Source organism: Ictidomys tridecemlineatus, chromosome 2 (genome assembly GCF_052094955.1).
Source record: "Ictidomys tridecemlineatus isolate mIctTri1 chromosome 2, mIctTri1.hap1, whole genome shotgun sequence".
NCBI lineage: Eukaryota > Metazoa > Chordata > Mammalia > Rodentia > Sciuridae > Ictidomys > Ictidomys tridecemlineatus.
This window is the reverse complement of record NC_135478.1, coordinates 172,240,302-172,263,984: the sequence shown is the minus strand read 5'-3', so window position 1 is coordinate 172,263,984 and position 23,683 is coordinate 172,240,302. Positions and strand designations below refer to the sequence as shown.

At 36.8% G+C, this 23,683-nt stretch overlaps 1 protein-coding gene across 13 annotated transcripts in view; it reads right to left on the bottom strand.

The window, feature by feature from the left end:
- Magi2 (membrane associated guanylate kinase, WW and PDZ domain containing 2) overlaps positions 1–23,683 on the bottom strand; it is a 1,272,989-nt gene that overhangs the window by 703,702 nt on the left and 545,604 nt on the right. Inside the window, exon 1 of one of the 13 annotated variants that reach the window (XM_078040159.1) lies at positions 22,734–23,165. The exons of the other annotated variants lie outside the window; for them this stretch is intronic. The gene's annotated coding sequence lies outside the window, so the exon portion shown is untranslated. Of the gene's footprint in view, positions 1–22,733; positions 23,166–23,683 lie in introns of those variants that run through there. 13 annotated transcript variants of the gene reach the window in all.

The following is a 23,683-nucleotide window of genomic DNA, read 5'->3' as shown; positions in this document are numbered from 1 at the left end:
AAAAATAAATAAATAAAAGTATTATGCCCATCTACAACTAAAAATACTTTTTTAAAAAGGGGTTATATAGGAAATGAACCATTTGAGTGTTTTACTCATGTTTATTCATAAGCCCAATAAAGATTTATTGAATGCCATTGTATACCAGACATTATGGGAATTGGATGAAGTGCTAAAAACCCTTAGAAACCGAGTCCATTAACAAGGGGTTGGAGATAGCAAGGGTAGAATACTAAACCAGAGAAAATACATCCTTAAACAAAGGAAAGTTAAGGGGTATCCAGTTTTTTTGCTGCTAGGGTATCCTAATACTCATACTCAGCAAGTCTGGGGATCAGGCAGCATCCCCAAGCCTAAAATTGCTCATCAGGTAGTCTTTCCCCATTCTACCAACCCAAATCTCATTGCAAAATCTGTCTGTTCTGAGCAAGGCTGATCTGTGGGCACAGAGCTGAGGGAAGCAAGCATGGATATGTGTAACTGGAAGTTAGCACAGGACCCAGTTTCCTAGCAAAGGCTTTCAGCAACATGGGACAGGTGGAAAGGGAGTGGACTCCTGTTGTGAGCCAAGATTAAATTTTTACATGAAGAATTTGCAAAGTACATTTTATTGCATACCACCAAATGGCAACTCCCTGACATGCTTCAGAATTCCTAGGTATTGTATGTGCTCAATATCAGTGATTTCTCTGAAACACATTCAAGACTTTGAGCATAATTCTATCAGTTACAATATCTTTTCACATCAACTTTAAAGTAGTTTTAAGAAATATGATATACGAATTACCAGTTGTCCACTGAATGAGCCCTAGTTTTGTTACTTTGTATATACTTTTTCCTTGAGAATTTAAAAAGAAAAAAAGTACTTCCTTAAAAAGAAGTACAAAAAAAATCCCTACTTAAGGCCTTGGTGATAAATATTAAATTTTGAATTAGAAAAATTTCACATAAAAAAGGAGGAAGCCATTTATTTTAAGTAATAGAAATAAATGCAAAAGAAAAAACTGTAAGAGAAAGCTTTGAAATCAAATATAATCCAGTGGTAGAGGCTTTTCTCTGCAATTCCAGAATAAAGAAAGAAGGTAAGATCTTTATAAAATCTGCTTTCACTCCTAAGATCTTTTGTGGCACGGTCCTATCCTCTTCCCAGTACTAGTTAATATAAAGTGCGTGATTAATGCTAAGACACACACCATGGAAAAGTAAACCACCACAGTGATAGTAAATCTATATATATTGCTTGGTATTAATCCTATATTCTTTGTGTATTTGTATTATCCTTAATTAAATTATGAACTTAGACATGGATTGTGAATAGACAATTTGCATGGCACAAATCCTTTGAAAGAAGAAAATTATTCTGAAATAAAATAGTCAGTTGACAGGACATAGTCTAGGCTCTGAAAAAGAAATTAAATATATAAAATATGTTTTTATTGGATATTTTCAGTCCATTCAGTTTAAGACATAATTGGAGTCCCCCCAAACAAAATATTGTAGCTCAAAAATTAAAATTCCTTTTGACAGAAATATTTTATAAGTCAAAATCTTGTTCCTATATTTCAGTAGCAAGTACTGTGAGAAGCATATCCATGGCACTAATTTTCAGCATATGTTTATCAAGAGTTTACCATGTAGGCAGAGCTGGGTACTACCAAGATTGTAAAGATAAGTTACCAGTGAAATCTGCTCTTAAGGAACTGTTAGAGATAAGACATGCACACAAATAGCTGAAATACAAGCAATAATTATTTTCTCAGTGATATTAAAATAGTTTTTGGCAGAATGCTATCAATTTTCAAGAAGAGGGGGGATTATCTTTGCCTTAGTTCAGGAGAGCAGGAAAATTTTTCACAAGAGATGGCATTTAAGCTAGGCCTTGGCAAGTGGGTAGGATTTAGATACATGGAGAGAAAGGTAAATCTAAGTAGAAGAAAAAGAAACCCAAGCTATGGAGATGGCACTATTCTAAACACTGGTGATACTGTGGAAAACAACAGTCATAGACACTTGTATTCCTGCAGCTTGTGTTCTGAGGAGAAAATAGAAAAATATATATATATAACTGGTAGGTAAGTTATATGGTATATTAGGAAGCAATAAGTAAATGCAGAAAAATAAATCTGGATAAGGTATATGGAGAGTCCTCATTCTAAAATAAGGTAATCTGGATGGGCCACAGCACAAAGACATTTAACAAGGCATCGAGAAAGCAATCCCAAAGATCACATAGGAAAGCAGGAGCAGAAGGAGAGCGTTGGTTGATGAAATTGTTGGCAGAATAAAGATAGATTGCAGAGGGCCTCAAATGCCAAGCTAGGGAATTTGGATTTCATATTATAGACACTGGGGAGATGTTAACAGTTTTTCAGGAAAGATTTAACAAAAAAAAAAAAAAAAAAAAAAAACCTGGACTGTGCTTTATGTAGATGACTCTGGCAGGCAGTTTAAATGGAAGAGATGGAAGAAGGAGGCAGGAAGGTCTCTTTACCTCTTCTCCAAATTGATAGTCAAGTAAAATCTAGTTTATATACATTATCGCTATTCATTTAAAAAGCGTATATTGAGGAACTTTCATAGGCCAAACATTGCTCCAATCTCACAAGAGCTCCTAACTGTCAGAATGGTCTTATCTCTACCTTTGTGGATCCTACACATGCTAGTGGGGGTGTCAGACAATACAAACAGTGAACACAGCATATGCAATCAATGTAAAAGATAAACTACGATAGAAGCTTTCCTCTGGAGAAAAGATATAGTAACCTAAGGGGACTATAGGAGTGCTGAGAGACGGAGGTGAGGCTGGAGGTCAGGTGTAGAATTAAATTTTGCCTGTTACCAAAGGCAATATTTGCACTTCTAAAAAAAAATTTATAAAGATTTCTATGCTGACATAAGATAAAATAAAAACCAATAAATCTCTTAAATTTTACAACATGTCAAAACAATGCAATGGCCAAAGAATCACAAAAGTATTTCTAAGTCTCATGTCTCATCTATATGAATAATGATGTATGTTACTCATAAGTTAGAAATTCTAAGAGGAAATAATGTTAAAGATTTGTCTCTCCAGACAGAACCCAGACAAATATAACCCATGGGAAGAACACATTGAACTTAAAATGACAGAGAAAAAGAATGTTATTCTAGAGTTCTGAATCCCATAAGAAATATAACAATAACTTCCTTGATATATTGCAGTTAAACACAAAGCTTTGTAAAAAGTTTTAGAAACTTAACAATTATATCAACTTCAATTTCAAAGTATCAATGACAAATTATTTCCCAGCAAGCACTGGCTACAAATGTTTCAACAACACTTTCTAGCAAAACATTTGTATGCCAGATCAATGAATTTAAGGAACTCCATCCATGATACACTTATTCCAAAAATTAGACCTGGAAATGGACACTTTCTGTTTGGACAAGTCTCTTGATTTTGTCAGCAAAGGATGACAAAAGTCCAAAAAGCCTCATACTGAAAAACCCAATTAACCCTCTCAGGTTCCAGCTTTAGATTATTTCTTTAGAAGCTTCAACTCAATGCCATTCTATGGCAACATGACAGCAGCTACTAAGTCATGATATCACAAAATGATTGTCCAAGGCGGAAACAACAACTAAGAGAAATGCTGCTTCTGATAATGGTGAAGTAATACATACCAGAAAAATCTTTTGGATATGGCAATGACAAAATATGGGCAAACCATAGTGAACAACCATCTGAAGTCACTGAGAAACAACTAAAAATAAGCAGAAAAATAGAAGAGAATAGTAATAGGTGAGTTTCCCAGTAATTTTTTTTTTTAATAATTGTTTTTGCCATAGGGCAGACAGATGGGACATAGTGCCTAGTGGTGAAAAGTTGGATAAAGTTCTATCTTTTGTTGGCTGGAAAAATCAGAGGTCAGCTTGAGGGTCTACTACAGCTAAGAGGAAGTGAAGGAAGAAATTCCATTATTTCCCTTCAGCCATAGATCACTGGACAGTACCTAGTGCAAAATCTGGGTTTAAGGATGCTTAGGAATGAGGCAGTCACACACCACAGTCATGCAGAACACATGTGCTCTGTATTTGGGGCTTCTGTTTTGTCCTTTGAGGGACTATTTAAGGAGTCAGAGTTTTGCTATGGATCGATGTTAAGAAGTGGAGGTAATTCTATGATTGGGTATCTTATCAACTCTTACCTTCAAACTCTTAAAGCAGCAGCAGGCACGTATGTTACCCACAGAGGGGGAGTTTATACATTCTTGTAGATTGGAGAATGTTTCTCTTTTGGGCCTTGATTATATCTTTTTGTCTTAATTTATCATGGTCACAGAATAGTCCTGACTGTTAAAGGTATTTTGAGAATTTGTTTTTTAGGGCTTAAAAAAATAGAGTATCCCAGCCTACTCCGGCTGCCTGGCTAACTTTTAGCAACATCAAGTACCACCAGTTCTTGCCAGGCTACCTCCCAGCTGCCAAGATTTTCCTCTTCCTCATCTGGAAAGAGCCACAGAGAGAAAATCTTCAAATTCTGCCAAATATCTGGCTGATTCCAAGCAGCTTTGTTAAAGTTAAAAAGACTCAAGAAATATTTCAGCTCTTGCCCACTGGAGATAAGACCAGGAGTGGGAACATTCATTTTTGAATATGTAACACATTTTGAAATTTCAGGAGAATTAACAATCTACTAAAGCGAAAAATAAAAATTATTTCAGTAGACCTAACATCAAGCAAATTAATGTCCAGGATAGAATAAGACATATAAAGAAACAAGAAAATGTCACCCATACTCAAGAATAAAATAAATCCATAAGCAGGAGCACAAGATGACCAATATGATGGGAATTGACTGAGAGTTACTTTAAAACAACTACTATAATTATGTTTAAGGACATTAATGAATATAACATTCAATAAGCAGATAAGAAATTCAGTAGAGGAATAAAAACTAAAACAAAAGTGAGGAAATTCTAGAAATAAAAAATTTAATATATGGAAAAAAAATTCACTGGTTGAGTTTCACAGCAGAGAGTAGACCAAAGAATTAGTAAACTGAAAGTGAGATTAATTTAAAAATATCTATTTGGAAGTCACAAAATAAAATAAACAGAACCTCTGTTCCCTCTATGGGACAATATTAAAAGGTATAACCTATGTCTCATTGGATATTGGATTCATAGGAGGAGAGAGAGAGAGAATGGGGCAGAAAAAAATAATTAAAATATTATGATGGTTAAAATTTTCCTAAATTTATGAAGAGACATACTTGTACGGATTCAAATAGCTCAGAAAACTGCAAGAAAAAAATTAAAATCTCAAATCAATGTCACATTGATAGAAACAAAAAAAGAAAGAATCATGAAAACAGAAAAAATGACACACTATACATAGGGGAATGATGGTACAAGTGACAACTACCTTCTCATCAAAGACAATGGAGGCTAGAAAACCCAAAGTGAAGGAAAGAAACTGTCCCCTGAGAATTTTATTTCTAGTGCAGATGCCCTTCCAGACTGAAGATGAGATAGACATTTTCACATAAACAAAAACCAAGTGAAAACGCCTCTCACAGTGTGTAGACCCACACTTTAAGAAATGGTAAAGATGTTCTGTGGCCAAAGAAAACTTGCATTTTGATGGAAACTTGGATATCTAGGAAGAATGAGATAGGCAAATATAAACATAAATTAAAACTGAAAGTTAATAAAGTAATCGTTGATAATGAATCCAAAGAAAACAATCTTTAAACATCCATTATGAATCACATGGACTTGCTTGCTGACAGTCTAAGTTATACCATTACAATGTATATATTAATTTCAAATGGTTTTGAAGAGTGGAATTTGGACTCTTCAAAACCCTTAAAGACTCTAAAACAGTGTCAAGTTTAGTAGCAAGTATTAGTTTTAAAGACATTGCTTGTTAGCATTGCCAAATTAGATATTCTTGACACAATTCAGGAGTACACTTGGGCAATCAATATAAATAGCATCTCTTTTGTGAAATTAATTGGAAAATTAGATTTAATGTTTAAATGTACATTTAAATGATTCACTAAAATGGATCAAAACAGCTTTCAAACTAACCACTTCTGCTGGCTAGGCCAGCTTCCTTCAACTACTTCCATCTTTAAAAAAAAAAAAATTAAAACAAACTCAAGAATGAAGGCAAATATCCTGCTATTTCAGGTCAGCCTACTCTAAGTGAGGAAGTCCATTTATATTTGAGTTATTTGCTTTAATGCCCCTCATTGCCTTAGCAAGCCTGTTTGCACCTTGATGGATGGTCTCTATTATAAAAAATGTATTATAAGGCTCAGAATTTGCTTTAACATGCACTGAAATTCAACCTTTGCAGGCCAAGGTAATATCATTTATACTATGTTCAACATCCTATTACTTAAGTTAGCAGAGCATTTAAAGACTGGAAGTTTCATAACGCACTTTTCTAAGGGATAAGAATTTATCAGAGTATGGGAGAATCATTCTGAGTTCAAAACAACATTCTTTAGGTCTATGTGTAGAATAGTACCCTAATCAAGAAGTTAGGAGTCCTAAATTTTAGTTCTGGCCTTGGCATTAACCAGCCATGGTGGCTTAAGAAAACCATTTAGTTTATTTTGTTTTTGCAAAAATTTGTACTAATGTATTCCATATGTTTTTAATGTAAAGGGATAGATTAATTTAGTTATATTTCTAATAGGAAAGTTAAATTCTATGAAAATGCTTGCTTTTACTTCTAAGCATCTTTCAAAGACTCCATGGACTATTATATTTCTTTAATAAGAATTTCATTTGAGATAATAAAAATATTTATGTGATAATAAAAATTACAATTTGGGAACCACATGTTATCTTTATGATAAAGGCTTGTATATGTACCCAAATACCTCAGAAATTCTGATCCACAAACGATATTTTAAAAAAGGTCTGATGAAGCCTACATGCCCTTCAATAGATGAATGGATAAAGAAAATGTGGTATATATGCACAATGGAAGATTACTCAGCCATAAATAAAAATGAAATTATAGCATTTGCTGGTAAATGGATGGAAATGGAGACTATCACACTAAGTGAAATAAGCCAATCCCCAAAAACCAAAGGCCAGATGTTCTCTCTGATATGTGGATACTAATTCACAATAAGTGGGGGTGGGGAGTAGGGAAGAATAGAAATACTTTGTATTAGACAAAAGGGAATGAAGGGAAGGGAGGGGGAATGGGAATAGGAAAAGATAGTAGAATGAATCAAACATTACTTTCCTATGTTCATATATGAATACACAACCAATGTAATTCTACATCATGTACAACCAGAAGAATGGGAAGTTATACTCCATGTATGTATAATATGTCAAAAGACATTCTACTGTCATGTGTAACTAAAAAGAACACATTTTTAAAAGGAAAAAAATGGTCTGGTGATTTGAGAAAATAATTTAAGGCAACAGTTTGTAATATTCAGAGGCAGTTGTAACACTGAATTCTGCCAAAAATATAAATACCATATTTCAAAGGTTGATGGTGATGTAAATTTTTGAAGTGTAGCTACTTTTCTTTGATCATCCAACTATATTCCCCTATGTTATATCACTCCACCTAAATAGTTTTGACTTTAGCAAAAATCCAGGCATTAGATACTGTTAAAATTGTGTTGCTTTCTCTTATATGTAGAATTTTTGCATTGTGGTTGTCACAGGTCTGTGGCTTGTTCCATTCATAGCCACAAATTTATGCAGATGACAAATCAAGGTACAGGACTAAGGCAGCCTGTATTAAATCCATAAGCTTCAAATTCCAGATGGTCTATTGAATCAGGATGAGTCAACATCAAACACACACAAAAAAATGATGGATTATGTTTTGTAGAATAATTATTTGTTTTTATTTTATTTATTACCCCAAACACCATATTAATCTGTATTACAATTTTAAGAACGTCAGAAACAAATAGGATCCAAACAAGAGTGCTTTATGGTACTAAAAGAAGGTCATATCTCTCACCCTCAGTCTAGAACCTCTTACACCCAGCTTCAGAAAGAAATGACATTTCTCCAGATCAGATCTGTCAGGTGGAGATGCTCCCTGGACAATGACAGTAGGACAGACTGCAATCAATTCTGAAGAAGACTGACAAGAGTCAGCCTGAAGATCAGAGTTCTAGCCAGAAAAATGGGCATCCATGTCTAGGATCCATTTATATAAGCTATTCCCTACAATAATTATTGTAAAGATTAAAGTGCTTCTATCTATGCAAAAGTAAACTCAAGCATCAGTTCAGCAATATCCAATGATAAGGATTCATAATTGCACTCTAAATAACTGTTAATTCTGACATTGACTAATATATTTTTAGTTGTTTCTTTCCCTCTCCTGAGGCAACTGGAATGTAGGAGCAGCTGCAACATCAGCACTTGCCGTCTTGCCAGTTGTTCAGAGAATGAACCAATTAGTGGGAATGGGTAGTAATACATGCATTTGGCAGCCATGTTTGCACAAAATGAGGGCAATTTTTTAAATAAGACACTTTAATGCACCATCACAGCACCTGAGAGTATTGTGGAAGGATCTGATAGCAGATACTTCTGAACAGACAACTACAGATTTCTCTCTTCTATATCCCAACTCACAGCCCTTCAATCTTGTCAAGATCTTCAGTCGGCTGACCCTACCCAGATTTTATTTTCCCTCACCCCACTCCTATCACCCCTTTCCTTACCCACCCAGCTTGAATTCTCCCATTTGTCACTGTGGTCATTCTAATGCATTCACCTTGACTCCCTTGCTTCATCACATGAACAACCCTGAATAAATCCAGCTCATTCCTTCCCATGTCACTACTGTGTCTAGAAAATAATGACCACTTCAGAGAACCATTAAGAGGACCTTTAATGCTATTTCTCCATCATGGTTTTTATCTCTAGACCACTCCCTTTCCCATCTGTCTAGACCTGAGGACTTCTCATTTCTCTCAAAATCCCCAATACATCTTCCCACTATAATTTTGCTTCCTTCTTTACTGAGAAATTGCTGCAATCAGAAGAGAACATTTGGATCTTCACACCTAACTACCTCTTTGCTCGTAAGTGCCACCTTGTTCGTGGACAGATCATACCTCTAGAAGGCCAACCTCTTCACTTGTGCTTTGGATCTTATTCCCTTTGGAAAACCTACTTAAAGACATTGAAATTCTCCTCTCTCCACCAATGTCAACTTCCTCCTCTTTCTTTAAACCTTTCTCTTTAACACAGGAGCATGCTGAAATTGTTCATTTAGCTTAAAAAAAATTCATCTACTGACTCTCTTTGCTGTCTTATTTCTCTTTTTACTATAAAAACTAAAACAAAACAAACGAAAACCAAACACACAAAGTTTAAAAGAATTATCAGCGCTCTGTCTCCATTTCTTTTCTCAATCTCTTGAACTCTGTGTAAATAAAGTCATGAACATTAGTGAGTCCTCTCCTTATATGACACATCAGCAGTTGATCATCCTTTCTTTGAAACACTGCTTCCCTTGGCTTACAGGACACCACTTTCTTCGTTTTTCTCCTTTCTTTCTGAATGTGATTTCTTGAACTCTCTTGCCAATTCCTTCCAAACTCCCCAACTACAGCATGTGCCCCAGAGCTCAGTCTGGAGAATGTTCTTTCCTTTCTGTACCCAGACCTTAGATCATGTCATTAGACACATGGCTTTTAACATAATGAGCAGTTGACCCCCAAATGTGCACTTTACCATAGACCTCATTCTCGAGTCCTACAAGTAGATGACTTCCCATTGGATCATTCTTCTCGGATGACAAAAGAGCATCACAAACTTGCATGTTGGGCCAAGGTCTCCACCCCTTTCCACCATGGGTAACTCTCATCTCTGTCAAAACTTGATTTGCCCATCTTTTTAGTATTGCCTTTCCTGGCTTCTCTTCTAAAAATATCTTTCCCTCTTCCTCTATTACCTATTTTATTTTCCTCATAGCAGTTATCATTATCTAGCATATATTTTACTGAGTTATCATTTGCATTTCTGGTATCTCCCATGAAGAACAGGATTTCTGTTTTGTTTATTGCTGTATCAAAAGCACCTGGAACAGTGCCTGAATTATAGCAGGCATTCAAGAAATATTTGTAGTATGAATGAATGGAGTACTAGAAACACAATGCATGGTTTCCATTTAAAAAAAAAAAAAAGAAAGAAAACCCAGTGTTTCATATATACAGGATTGAGTGTACTTAGAATCATTCTGTTCAAATTATTTTTCTAATCTTCCCTTTCATTAAGCTCTACACTAAAATGTGTTTTCATGGGCTCAGATATACTTGAGAAAAATGATGTATACACCAGGTTCCTTTCATATGGTTAAACATCATTACATGCACATCTATGTAAAAAATAAATAAAAAGCATCAAGACTGTGGAACTTGCTGTAAGAATCCTCCCCATCACAAAAGGACCTCTTTCTCTTTGTTCTTCATATTCCCCCGTGTCTGCGTTGAAGTGTGTAATATTTTCTGGGCAAACAATGCTCTTTGTGCATCTCAGGCAAAACTGCTTCTTCCTTCTGAATACCCTTTCCTCTTTCTACAACTGAGAGAGTGGTATTCATTCTTGGATCTTAGATTTCATCACGCCTCTGTGAAGACTTGAGGCACATGCCTTCATTTGCTCACACCACGATTTGTCACATTCATATCAAATGTTTGCATTCCCATCTCTCACACTAAATTATGAGCTGCTCATGGGTCTGGATAATCTCTGTATCTTAAGCAGCTAACCAAAATCAGACATGTAGTAGACACCGAATCTTTGCATAAGGCACTCATCAATTCAAGGAATGCAAGTACAATTCAACCCATAAAAATGTATTTATGGAAAAATCATTGAGATAAATTTTTTAAAAAAGATTAGACTCAAGAAAAGTAATAGAGCTCTTCATATTAAGTAATCACAAATCTACCAGAGACAGAAATGATAAGAAAAACAAATTATAAATATTTTAATGTTTTAGAATTAAAAAATTTAGCCTACTTAAGATTATCTGTATAGAAGTATAAAGATAAGTGGCTCACTTTATCTTTTAATTATAAATTCATTTCTAGGTTAAGACATAGCACTAAGATGATTGGACAAATCTCATCAAGAAAACTGAAAAATAATGAAATCATAAGTATGCACATGTTTTTTAGTGCAAGGTAAGATTGCTTTGAATTGGATCTTCAAAACTTGTGTAACCAAAAAGAGAATCTAAAAAGTTAATTAGACACTCTTATTTTTCTCTTTAGTTGTAAATATTCAATGGCAAATTTAATGTGGCAATGTTCATTTCAATGTGAGAATTTGAATACCACATTGTGATAAAACTCATTAGTTGCATGAAAGAATGATACTAATATAAAGTTGTTACCAAAAATTGTTAATTAAACAAAATATCTGTTATTTTCTTTCATATTACTATCACAAAATAAAATGCAGATTAATAACAGTTGAGGATCTCAATGTGAGTTTAAGTGTTAAATTTCTATCACACATTTTCCCAGATAGAAATCTACATTTTTTTTCCTTTCAAGTTAAGTCTTTAAGAAAATAAATCTGCTTTGAACAATTTCTCTGTGAACATTTGCCTTTTATAAACCTGTGTCTTTCTTTGTTACATAATATTTTAAAAACTGCATGGTCTTCTAGAGTGCAATAAGGGTGAGAAGTTCCAGTACTAAAATTCCCACTTAGATTAAAAAGAACCCTCATGTAATGGTAGTCCGCAGAATTAGAAGCCTGCAATTGGATGTTTCTGATTTATTTTCTTAATTGACAGATAACCTTGTGTTTTTTACTTCTATGACATGATGTTTTAAAGTACATATACATTATGGAGTGGTTGAATATAATTAACGAATGCATTACCTCACATAGTTATCATTTTTGAAATGAGAGCACACAACATCCACTCTCCACATTTTCAAGAATACAATGTATTATCATTAACCACAGTCACCTTGCCGTCCAACCTATATTCTTCCATCAATATCTCTCCCACACCCCAAGCCACTCCAGCTCCTGGTAACCACCATTTAATGTCTATGAGATCAATGTTTTTAGATTCCACATATGAACAATTAAATATTTATTTTTATGCCCCCATGCTAAATTTTTTCTCTAGTTAATGACATCCCCATCTCCCTAGCATGTTCTGATAACTCTCTTTGATAATCTTAGTGGAAAGTCACCTAAATTTGCCTTATTGGAAAAATGAAAATTATATGAGGCATAGGAGTTTCCTCTTGGGCTTTGTTTATATCACAGTAGCATTTTATTCCACTATATAAATAGTGTGTATGGGAGAGAAGCACATGGTTTCATTAGCTCGTCCTCTTGAACTCTGGTAGCAGGAAGTCAAACCAGTTGGAATACACAGTGTCCATGTCCAAGAATTATCTGAGGCAAATGCCTGGAAGAAGTAGAGATTAGAGTCCTGCTTTCACCAAGAAGCCAGGAAGAACTGGGGTAAGATAATGTTAGCCACAGATGTTCACTGAGTGCCTACTCTGTGCCATACGTGATATAAAAACTTCTCATCTTCATTTTCATACCAGAGCGATATTGCCAAGAAGTACTATAATTCTCATTTTAAAGAAAAGGAAAATGAGGTAGAAAAGCCTCAGGAAGCTGCCCAACTTTATATGGTTAAATATGTGCCAGAGGCGCGTGCCACCCTTAGTCTATCTTCTGCTGCACATCACTGCCTGTTGATGTATACAACAGGAGTTGGTCTGGAAAAACGAAAGGTATTATTAGCTTTTAAGGTTCATTTTCCTCTTTTTCCCAAGACACGGGAAAGAAGGGAAAATTGCTTCCATTCTATAGCTTGAGAAAAAAAATAATTTTCCATATTCATAATGTGTCCCCCAGTTACTAGCCACGCTGTAGGATACAGAATTGACTGAAACTTCAAAACAGAGTTCTCTGCAATACTGTTTCTCAAACATTCGTGAAGAATTGAGCCTTCTAAGCATCCTATGGAAATATGCAGACTCTGATTCTGTAGGCTGGGATGGAGCCTGAGGGTCCTTTTGTAAAAAGCTCAGAGGCAACACTGAACAGCAAAGTTATGGGCAAAGATAACACAGGCGCCCTTTGCCTCCTCATTGCTGTGGTGGACAGAGATAGAAAACATCATCAGCACAGAGAGGACAAGATGTGATTTTAGACCAAAACACAAACATGATGCATAAATCCTAATCAGTTAATCTTCTATGTATGGAATTATTTAGATCAATTTCCTTTCATTCTACCTTTCATTGCTCACCTCTGACTATTAAACTTTGTAGTTTCTTAGAGGAAAAACTGCAGTGATTTCTAGTGTTGCATATGGTAACTTTTATTCCCTATTATACAACTGCTGCTTTGGGAATCTTAAGTCTTTCTTTTATGATTGGCACATTAGAGTTTAAGAAAAGTCAAAGCATTCATTTCTAGTTATAGTAAACTGTAAAGAATACATATTAAAGACTGTAAAGAATACATATTAAAACAAATGGGGATTTTGAACCATTTCATTTCATAAATGCACATTATACTCCTTCCATGTTGTTGCCAAAGAGAGGATAAGCTTCTTCAAGTTGTAACTAAAATATATACAAATGGTGTGCTTGATCCTGTTTTAGGCAATGCATATAGAAAGATAACCAAGAAAGTACCTGCTTTGGGAAAGTATATTTCAGTGGGAGAAACTGAATTGTAAATGGAAAAGCATAATAGAATATGCGGCAAGTGTATGTGTATGTGTGTGCATGGTTATGGTAAACTCCCATTTTTTCCTAGAATGAAGGGGTTGCTGATCAAGGAAGTTTTCTTAGAAGACCTATGTTTAAAACTAGCATTTGCTTGGAAGAAGAAATTTTAGATAGTGGGGAAAAAAACATGGGCAGAGTCATATGAATCAAATAACATTTAGTTTAGCACACCTGTCTGAGAAAACATTGCCTTCTTGAAAGACCATAATTCAGGCAATCTGAGACAGAGCACATTCTACAGAAGCATGGGGAATGAACCATGGATAATTCCATCAAAAGCTGCCGGTAACCAGGCACAATTAAATGTGTTTTTCAGGTTTGGGGGATAGGAACTATTAATAGATAGAGTAATATTTAATATCAATTTCTATGTCCTTGACTTAGATAAATGGAACAGCAAAGAGTTCTCTTAAACTCCAATGTATCAATCATAAAAGAAAGACTTACGATTCCCAAAGCAGCAACTGTATAATAGGGAATTAAAGTTACCATATGCAACACTATACGAAGGCTTGCATGCACAATGGGAATGAGTGATCATAACTTGGGGATCCACAGAAAGCAGAATTTTATACTATTGGCCAATCTTGGCCTCTTTTCATGTTTTCTCTTTTGAAATTAAAAAGGGGAGTAAAAATATTTAATTTTTTGAAGAGTCTCTTTAACCATACACTGAAAGAGTCATGGGCAAGGTGTGAAGAAAGGGCTATGATATTTCTTTAATTTTGGTAATAGGGATTGAACCCAGGGCACTTTACCACTGAGCCACATCCCTAGTATTTTTTTTTTTTTTTTGAGACAGGGTCTTGTTAAGTTGCTTGTGGTTTTGCTAAGTTTTCTAGGCTATCTTCAAATTTTAAATCCTCCTACCTCAGCCTCCTGAGTTCCTGGGATTACAGGAGTGCACCATTGTGCCCAACTGTCTGTGATATTTTGAAGGCATGAAATATACCGTCTTACCCTTCTGTAGTGGTGAGATTATGTGTACGAGGTCTTACTTACAAAGCATAGTTTACAGTAGTATTGCTGGCAACGGGTCTTAAGAGGGAAATCCACTCTCCAAACACACCTTACCCTAGAGACTAATATATTTATATAAACAAGTGAGGTCCAAAAAATAAGCCTAATGCCTTTTTAACGGTATTTAACAATTCCTACACCTAACCTAAAACTCGGTCACTAAAATGGAAAATGTTTATCTCAATAACTTCAATAGGAGGTTATTTATAGGCTATCTGTGTTGCCTACAAAAATCACATAATTTCAATTGCCACATGTGTAGACTTGCTATTTTTTAGCCTCTTAACTCTGTTTATTCTTTCTAGGATTTTTGACAGAAAACATACCAACTGGACCCAGGGATGAAAGAGGAGGATTGATACTACTAAGAACACATTTTACAACTTATTCTCATTTAGTGCTGTGCTTAAGGATGACTGGGAGACCAGAAGAAAAGAATGTTTCTTCCTCCTCTTGCTCTGGTGGGGATTTAAGGTTTCTACAAGGTGTTAGGCTGACTGCAATGAAATAAAAACTCTCCTATCTATCAATAAGATGATGATGTATTTATAGAACATGAACCACAAGAGAGCTATGCTGAGCACTTTCAATAAACCTCAATTAAAGTGATCAATATTGCTGAAAGAATCTTTAAAAGCACCTCTGACAGAAACTTCTTTCAGATTAGTTTTCAATGCTGAAATTAGGATACAAGGCATAATGGGAAAAAAATTTTCAAGATAAACAGAAATATAACTGCTAACTGTCCTAACTCTCAGGATCTTAAGATTTAAATGAATGAAATTTTAATGGATTCATGAATGGTCTCTTCCTCTTTAATGGTTAGTGAAATAAGCATTTGTGGGATCTTATAGGACTTGAAGACACCTTGTGCTAAATCCCATTGACCATTTTTATTTATTTTGTTCAAAATGTTAAACCGTTCTTCCTCCTCTCTGTTAATTCAGACATCATTTACCCTTCATGCTCTGCTTGAGGTCCCACCTCTTCTACAAATCCTTTCTTTTGTACTCTAGTTTTATAAAAATATGTACCATCAAATGCAGTTCTTGATCACCAATTCAGGGCAGCTGTTGGCTGTTAGTGCCATAACTGAAGAGCAAGCTCCCTGAAGGCAAGTTTGGTGCATGTTCTGCTTCCCAGTCCCTCACACTGAGAAGCAGAGTGCTAAACAATCCACACAACTTTGTTGAACAAGCAAATGGAAAGTTCACACCCAGGAGGCCTTTAGGGCTCACAAGCTAATTACCACGCTACTTATCAAGGCACAGTCACTGTCAATGAAACTTAGAAGCAAAACACTAAGGATGATGTGAGTGGGAGATTTAGAAAAGGAGATGCCTCAGGAAGGAGGAACAGAGAGGGAAGGATAGACCACAATTTGGCTTAAGATGCTATGAACTTTTGAGAGCTGTTATTGTTTGGATCTGGAATGTTCTCCAAATGCTTGGATATGAAAGACTTATTCCTGGATGCAGCAATATTCAGAGGTGGGGTTTTGAGGAAGTGATTGGGTCATGAGGGCTCTGACCCATGAGGGTTCATAACTGAATGGACTATTGAGAAGTGGAGGAAACTGTAGGAGGTAGACCATAGTTGGAGGAAGTAGGTCACTAGGGGCATGCCCTGGGAGGATATATCTTGCTTCTGGATGCTTCCTCACTCTTTTTGTTTTCCTGACCACCATGAGGTGAGCAGCTTTGCTCTGCTGCACCCTCCCCACTATGATGTACTGCATCACCATAGGTTGACAAACAATGGAGTCACCTGACCCAGGACTGAAACCTTTGAAATCATGAGCCAAAATAAATCTTTCCTATTCTAAGTGGATTTTTCTCAGGCATTTTGTCACAGTGATGAAAAGCTGACTAACACATTACGAAAGTGCTGTTTTGAGGTATTGCAAAAGCAAATGCTCAAGTGATCTTTCTCAGATGGAAAATCCCAACAAAGAGAGATTCTGGGACTACCTGGTACTCTCAGTTTCCCACATTAGCCAAACCAAAGAAAAAAACTGTTCTTTGTTAAACCAAGCCAATTACACTCCATCTTTCCACAATGTTGGTGCCCCAGTATTCATTTATTCATTAAATTGCTCATCTAGCAAACATTTATTGCATACCTAATATGTGAGGTGACATGATCTGAGGTTCTCACAATACTCTTGTGAGAAAAACAAATATAGAAGGTCTTTTCTCCTGGAAAATACAGTAATTAAATAAGGCAATGAAATGAAATTGAACATTATAAAAATACACCTGTAAATATAATGAAAAAAGAAGAAAGCATACTGATCTCTGAACACATTTTATAGACACACAATTTAATGGGTAAGCGAGAAAAGTGTATGGAAGAATGTCCTGGTAGAAGTCACAGCATGTGCTAGGGCCTTGAGATGCAACAAAATGTGAAGTTTTCTAAGAGCTCTGTGTAAGAATGACTCTTCTGAATGAGTAATTTGAATCCAAGAGTAAGAATCCACTGCTCATCCTGGTGATATGTGCCTGTAGTCTCAGTAATTAGGGAGGCTAAGGCAGAAGTTATCACTTGTGCATGGGAGTTCAAAGCCAAACCAAGAAACATAGTAACACCCTGACTCACCAGGAAAAAAAGAAAAAAAAAATTCATCAATACTCAGCAAGCAGTTCCTTAGCTCGGCATTTGAGCTTCTCTTGTCTTTTGAGTTAAAAAACCCAGAGGGGTCACTTTCTGTTCCAGACCAGACAGATAAGGCTCCACTTCCATTTCTTTTCCTATTGGGCTGGGTAGGTGCCTTTGTGAGCAATGCTTTGTAAGACCCTTGACACCAACAAAACTTAGAGGAGCTTGCAAAGCCTCTTGGAATCTGTTTCTGGGTGGAGAAAGTTAGAGAAACTTCAAGCTGAGTGGACCTTAAAGACACCTGAACTGTTTGTAGGTCTGGTTTATTTCAGAGAGGACCTTCTAGCAGAAGTAATCTCTTATTGAAGGTATTATTCCCCTGATCCCCAGCCCCAGAGAGAAAAGAAAGGTGAAGAAGTAAAGCAGCTGGCTCTGGAACCTCAGCTGAAGTCTTATTAATCTGGGAACTTCCTGATCCACAATGTGTTTCAATTAGAGCTCTCAGTTCAGCCTGCTGCTTCTTCTCTATTGGTCAACCTGGCAATGAGCCTCCTATTTCAAAACATACCCCGTTGTGAATTTCCTGAAATTTCCCCCAATGTTTGAATTTTTTTAATTTTAAAAAATAACTATTCTGATTGTGTTTTTCCACAGGGTAAATATTAAATTGCCCAACACTTTGATCAGGAAATTTTATATCACTATCATACTCACTGAATTTGATGTATTACTGAGGCAATCTACAGGAGAAAAGAGAAGGTGCTGTTTTGGGAAATCATGGTGATGCCACAAAGAATCATTCTTGTGCAGAGAACTCAGGAGAGAACTAACCACTTTACTGTAGATTAACAAGTCTTGAAGTCCTTGAAATATATGGTACATGCTCTAACCTCTGATATTTCTGAATCACTTGGACTGATACTTCACATTATAATAAGGCTATCATCTGGTTATTTATTTACATACTTATTTTTGTAGGACTAGGGATTGAACCTAGAGGGCTCTTCCACTAAGCTACATTCCCAGCCCCCAGCCCTTTTTATTTTGAGACAGGGTGTGTCTAAATTGCCTCACACTTTTGATCCTCCTGCATCAGCCTCCTGAGTCTGCAGGATTACAGGTGTGTGTCACCACACCTGGTGGCTCTTATCTTGCTAAAGACACCAATGAATGCAGTCAAAATCGGAATGTACTTTTATTTTTCTCCAATTATACTAAATACCTGCTATCTTCAGAATAAATAGCTGAGGTCTTAGATTGCTACAAGCTGTATGTCTTAAAGCAAAGCTTGAGACATGACAGAGAAGAAATGTACCTGAAATTGAACGTAAAATTAAAGTATTTTGAGCTCAGAGCCTTTTATCATGTCTTTGCTTATTTAATGTCATGTTGCCATCTAATACAGCTTTTAACAATTGCAAACAGAATTTAGGGTTGTAGAGTTCTAAAAGTGAGAGAAATGGACACCAGATAGCAGGCCATTACTACTTCAGATGTTCTTAGAAATTATTTTTCTGTATAAAAATATTTCAAGAAGAATTAAAGTGGAATAAAATATCTTTATTGGAAATTTCATTGTTTTAGTCCAACTTTTCCTTTTTATGCCACAGGTATCTTATGGAAAACTAATTTTACTCTTAGGAAATTTTCTAGTTTCCAAATTCAAAGCAGTAAGAATAATACAGAAGTATAGAAATTTATTTTAACATGTGGGTTTTTCTATTTTTTCCCCCATATTAGGAACTCATTGTGGTCTGGGGTATAGCTTAATGAGGGAATGCTTGCCTAGCATGTGGAAGGCCCTAGATTAGAACCTCAGCCCCTGGGGGTGAAAAATAACTTCATGGTATCCCAAATGTTACCCAAAGCAAAATATTTGTTAATCATCCTGAAATTTCTTAGTTCTCCCTGGGAAACTGCTGCTCTTTGAACTGATTATATACTTTAGTTATTTGGCTGCTTGTAAAACAAAATACAATGGTAGAAAGTTCCCAAGATTCACAAGTCTTTTGTATACTACATTATCTGGTTCACATACAAGTGCTTCAAAAACAGTCAGTCAGTGAACTCTCTCCTTAATTTTAGACTCACCTGAAATTTCTCTGGAATAAAACTATCTCAGGAGTCATTAACAATATGTGAGTTTGACTATGCTGATCCTCTTGTGAACTTTGAAACCCATATTTTTACTGTTCTATCTATTGTTTTGTTCATTGTTCCACTATGATTGCATCAATTTCCCCAAAAGCATACCACATACCTTAGTTACATTTTCTACATGTATAAAAGCAGCAATCAAATCTACATGCTATGTTACCATTCCATTTCTATGGTTCTACAGAGACAAATATGTTCTCTTTTTTTTTTCTTGTTGTTTTTGTTTTATTTATTTATTTATTTTTTGGTGGGGCAGGTTACTAGGGATTGAACTCGGGGAACCTCGCCCACTGAACCACACAGCCCTATTTTGTATTTATTTAGAAATGGGGTCTCACTGAGTTGCTTATCACCTCACTTCTGCTGAGACTAGCTTTGAACTTACAATCTTCCTGCCTCAGCCTCCTGAGCGGCTGGGATTGCAGGTATGCACCACTGCACTCAGCCAGAGGCAAATCATATGGCCTCAGTAAGTTCTTACCTTTATCAAAATTATTCCAAACAAACTCCAAGAAAAATCTATGCTCTAACTACCACTCTATGAAAGTATTAAAGATATAAATCCTAGTCATGTGTGGTGGTGCACTCCTGTAATCCCAGTGACTCAGTAGGTTGAGGCAAGAAGATCACAAGTTTGAAGCCAGTCTCAGCAACTAAGTGAGACCCTGTCTAGAAAGAGAGAAAGAGAGAAAGAGAGAAAGAAAGAAAGAAAGAAAGAAAGAAAGAAAGAAAGAAAGAAAGAAAGAAAGAAAGAAAGAAAGAAAAAAAAAAGGGTTGGGGGTGTAGCTTGGTGGTAAAACGCCCCCTATCCTCAGTACAAGTATATGTACGTGTGTGTATGTATGTAAATATGAGAAAGGAAAAGATCCTCTTAGAGAGATATCCTTCAGTAGAGAAAATGTCACAATATTCAAAATACTTAGAAAGCTGTTTTCATGGTGCTCTTACTGGTCCTAGACAAAGATGACTCCATGTCATTTTGTACAAAGCACTTAAGGTTCTTACAAATTTCTATAATTAGGGAATTATACAATTTAAAGAACTACTCCTTCTGTACAATTTACACACTACTGCACTATTTTGCATCCTCAGGTTGCCTTCCCTACTGGATGGTGCCTTGAGGAGCCCAGCCCCTTCCTGCTGAACCCACTCTACACTCCATCATCTTAGAATGGTCTATAATAGAAAACAGGTGATTTTGTATACCCCCAACAACCCATGCTCTTAACCAGTCCCTCAAACACACAGCCCTCTGCTAAAGTGCATCCTGCCTCTGCTTGCTGGAGCTTTCACACACCAAAACCTAAATAAAGGAGCAGTGTGGCTGCCAGAGTACTTCCACTCCCTGCTCAGCACAGGAATTCCTTAATAAGCCCATGTGTCCTACAGGACAGTAGTACATTTCCTCCCTGCATTCTGATGTTGAACAAATCTTTCTCCTTGCACAATGGATCACAATTCGAAAAAGGGGGGGAACCGGTAAGACAGATAATAGCTGCTTTGTAATTATCAGAGCCAAAATGATAGGCAAACATTCCCATGTTTTTACCTGTCACTTCCCATGCCAAAAGTCCAAATGTAAAGTGCCACACATGTATGGGTCTTTTCTTAGAGAAATTGTTTACTAACTCACTTAAAAACAACAACAACAAAAAGTGCCTCACATTATGTCCTGACAATTCTAATCTACCCTTTTAAAAATGGAAACCTGTGATTGCCAGAAAGATATCTGCTGCTAGCTCTGCTCTGGGTAGTTTGTATTTGAAGTAAAACCGTCACCACCCACTCCCCATTCAAGCTGAGATTTAAAAAGGCAGGCAAACTGAAAGGAACCACGAGCCAGTCCGTCCCTTTCAGGAAACACAGCAATCAGAGCAAATCACAATGCTGGGGAAAGGCTCAACTACTTGAAGACCATCTCCTCAGGACGGGAGGAGAAATATGGAGCCATTTTTCACTAGGTTCACAAGAAAATGTCAGCTCACAGCGGCTCGTGCACTGCCAGAGCGCATCTTAATTTGGTCCAAAGGGACACAGCCAGTCACCCTCACAGCACATTTTCTTAAAGAGTCCATTACAAATCTGATTCCCTCAGCTCTGAGCATCTTCTTGATAGAGTCTTTGGCAATTGCATGGCACAGATCTGCATCCTATTCAAAATTAAATGCTTTCCCCCAGTTGCTCTTAAAATCATGTGAATTAGACACTTCTGAGTCAAAAAAAGAAAAAAAGAAGGGGGGAGGGAGGAAAAAGGCTCCTCTTCCCACTCCTCACCCTCCTGCAGCCTCTTGACTAATACCTCTGGGCAGTTTACTTCAGAATAGAGCAGATTCTTGACCAGGGCACAATGGCAAATTGGCATACAAGCCTCCCGCTATCACAAAAAGCACAGGCAATGCTTTCTTTGTAAAAAAAAAAAAAAAAAAAAACACACAGGAAAATACACACGCTGGAACAAAAGACACTCTATCTGCACAGCAAGAAACAAGAGAAATTATGTGTTTGATTTACACACATCTGTACCCACTCCCATAAAACAGCTTTGAACCTAAATTAATTGACACATTGTATTCCTTCCCCAAACCAGGTCCTATACCATGATTTTTAAAAAAAAAAAAAAAAAAAGCTTTGGATCCAATTGGAGGTAAAACACACTACTGAAAGAATACCTGGGATGTGCCTTTGTTGATGGGGGTACCATTTCAAACTTATTAAATTTGAACTCAATTATGTGGGGAATTAAGATAAAGCCAAAGCAAGAGGGTCATCTCCCTATTCTTCTGACATGACCCCAAAAAATGCCAAGTCAGCAGATATTGGCTGTTTACATCTCACAATACCCTCATCATGCATTTGCAGCCTGGTGGAGCAAAATGCCAACTATTCCCCAAACAGCCACCTGACAATCTAGGGCTGAAACACACATTGTGACTCAGAAGGAGGCATCATGACGGCTCTCCACTGGCTGCACTGAACAAAAGCTCCGCAAGGCAAAGGAGAGGCATTGGGTCCATGAAGTGAGAGTCGAATCAAGTTTAGGTCCACATCTGGTGGAATATGGCACTGCCTTACCCAGGGGTTGGGGAGCAGAAGGGTTTGGAAGCTATAAATAGAAAACACACACAAATATGCACATCGAGAAATGTAGAGCCAGACCGGGTCGCTTCGGCTTACTAACCTAGAGCTCTGCTCAGTGGAAGCAGGGAAGCCGCGCGTCCTCGCCCACCTTTCCATGGTCCTCAGTCAGCGTCTTCTCAAACCACCTGTACTGATCCAACCCATCCTCAGATAAAACAATGCTCTTGATGGAAGTAGTCTCAGCTGAGCTTTGATTTCTCCAGCACGGATGTCTAGAAGGTTCCTCTTTAAGCCAGACACAGCAACACAAAACTGCCGCTGAGGTCTTTTGTTTTCCCTCCTCTCAAAGATGAAGCATGCAGCACTTCTCTCCCTCTCTCTCTCCTCTCTCTCTCTCTCTCCCTCTCTGTCTCTCCCTCTCCCCTCTCTCGCTCGCTCTCTCCCTCCGTTTCCCTTCCCCCCAACCCCCACCAGCAACCTCACTCTCCCGTTCAGTCAGGGTCATTTACATCTCTCAGCAGGAGAACCTGTGTTACACACACGCCTGTCTCTCACTTTTGGGTTTCCTCTGGGAAAGGGAGGGGGGCGGCTCTAGGTGAAGTCAGGTGACCCCTCCGTTAAAAGCCGGGCGAGATGGATGGAGTGTATGAATTTTAATATACACACAGGCACATTTACATTACAAAGCAGGGAGGAAAATCCACTCCTAGAGATTAAGCATTTTTGGTTTTTTTTTTGTTTTTCACTTTCATAGTCCCCTTTTAGCAATTAAGAGAAACTAGTCTAGTATAATGAAATGTAATTAAACTTTTCAGTGTTAATAACAAGGCTGCATCCTTTCAGAATCATCCAACTGAACAATTCTTTTAAACTTGCAAGCCTGTTTCCTTTTCTTTTTTGGGGGGGGGGGAGGTGTGGTCAAAGAATCAGTTATTTTACTATTGACACACTTTTTAAAAAATTGATCTTTTCTCTGACATCCAGTTCACTGATCCTACAGTTAAGGATCATTATAAAATATAACAACAATAGCAATAAAAGAGAAAAAGA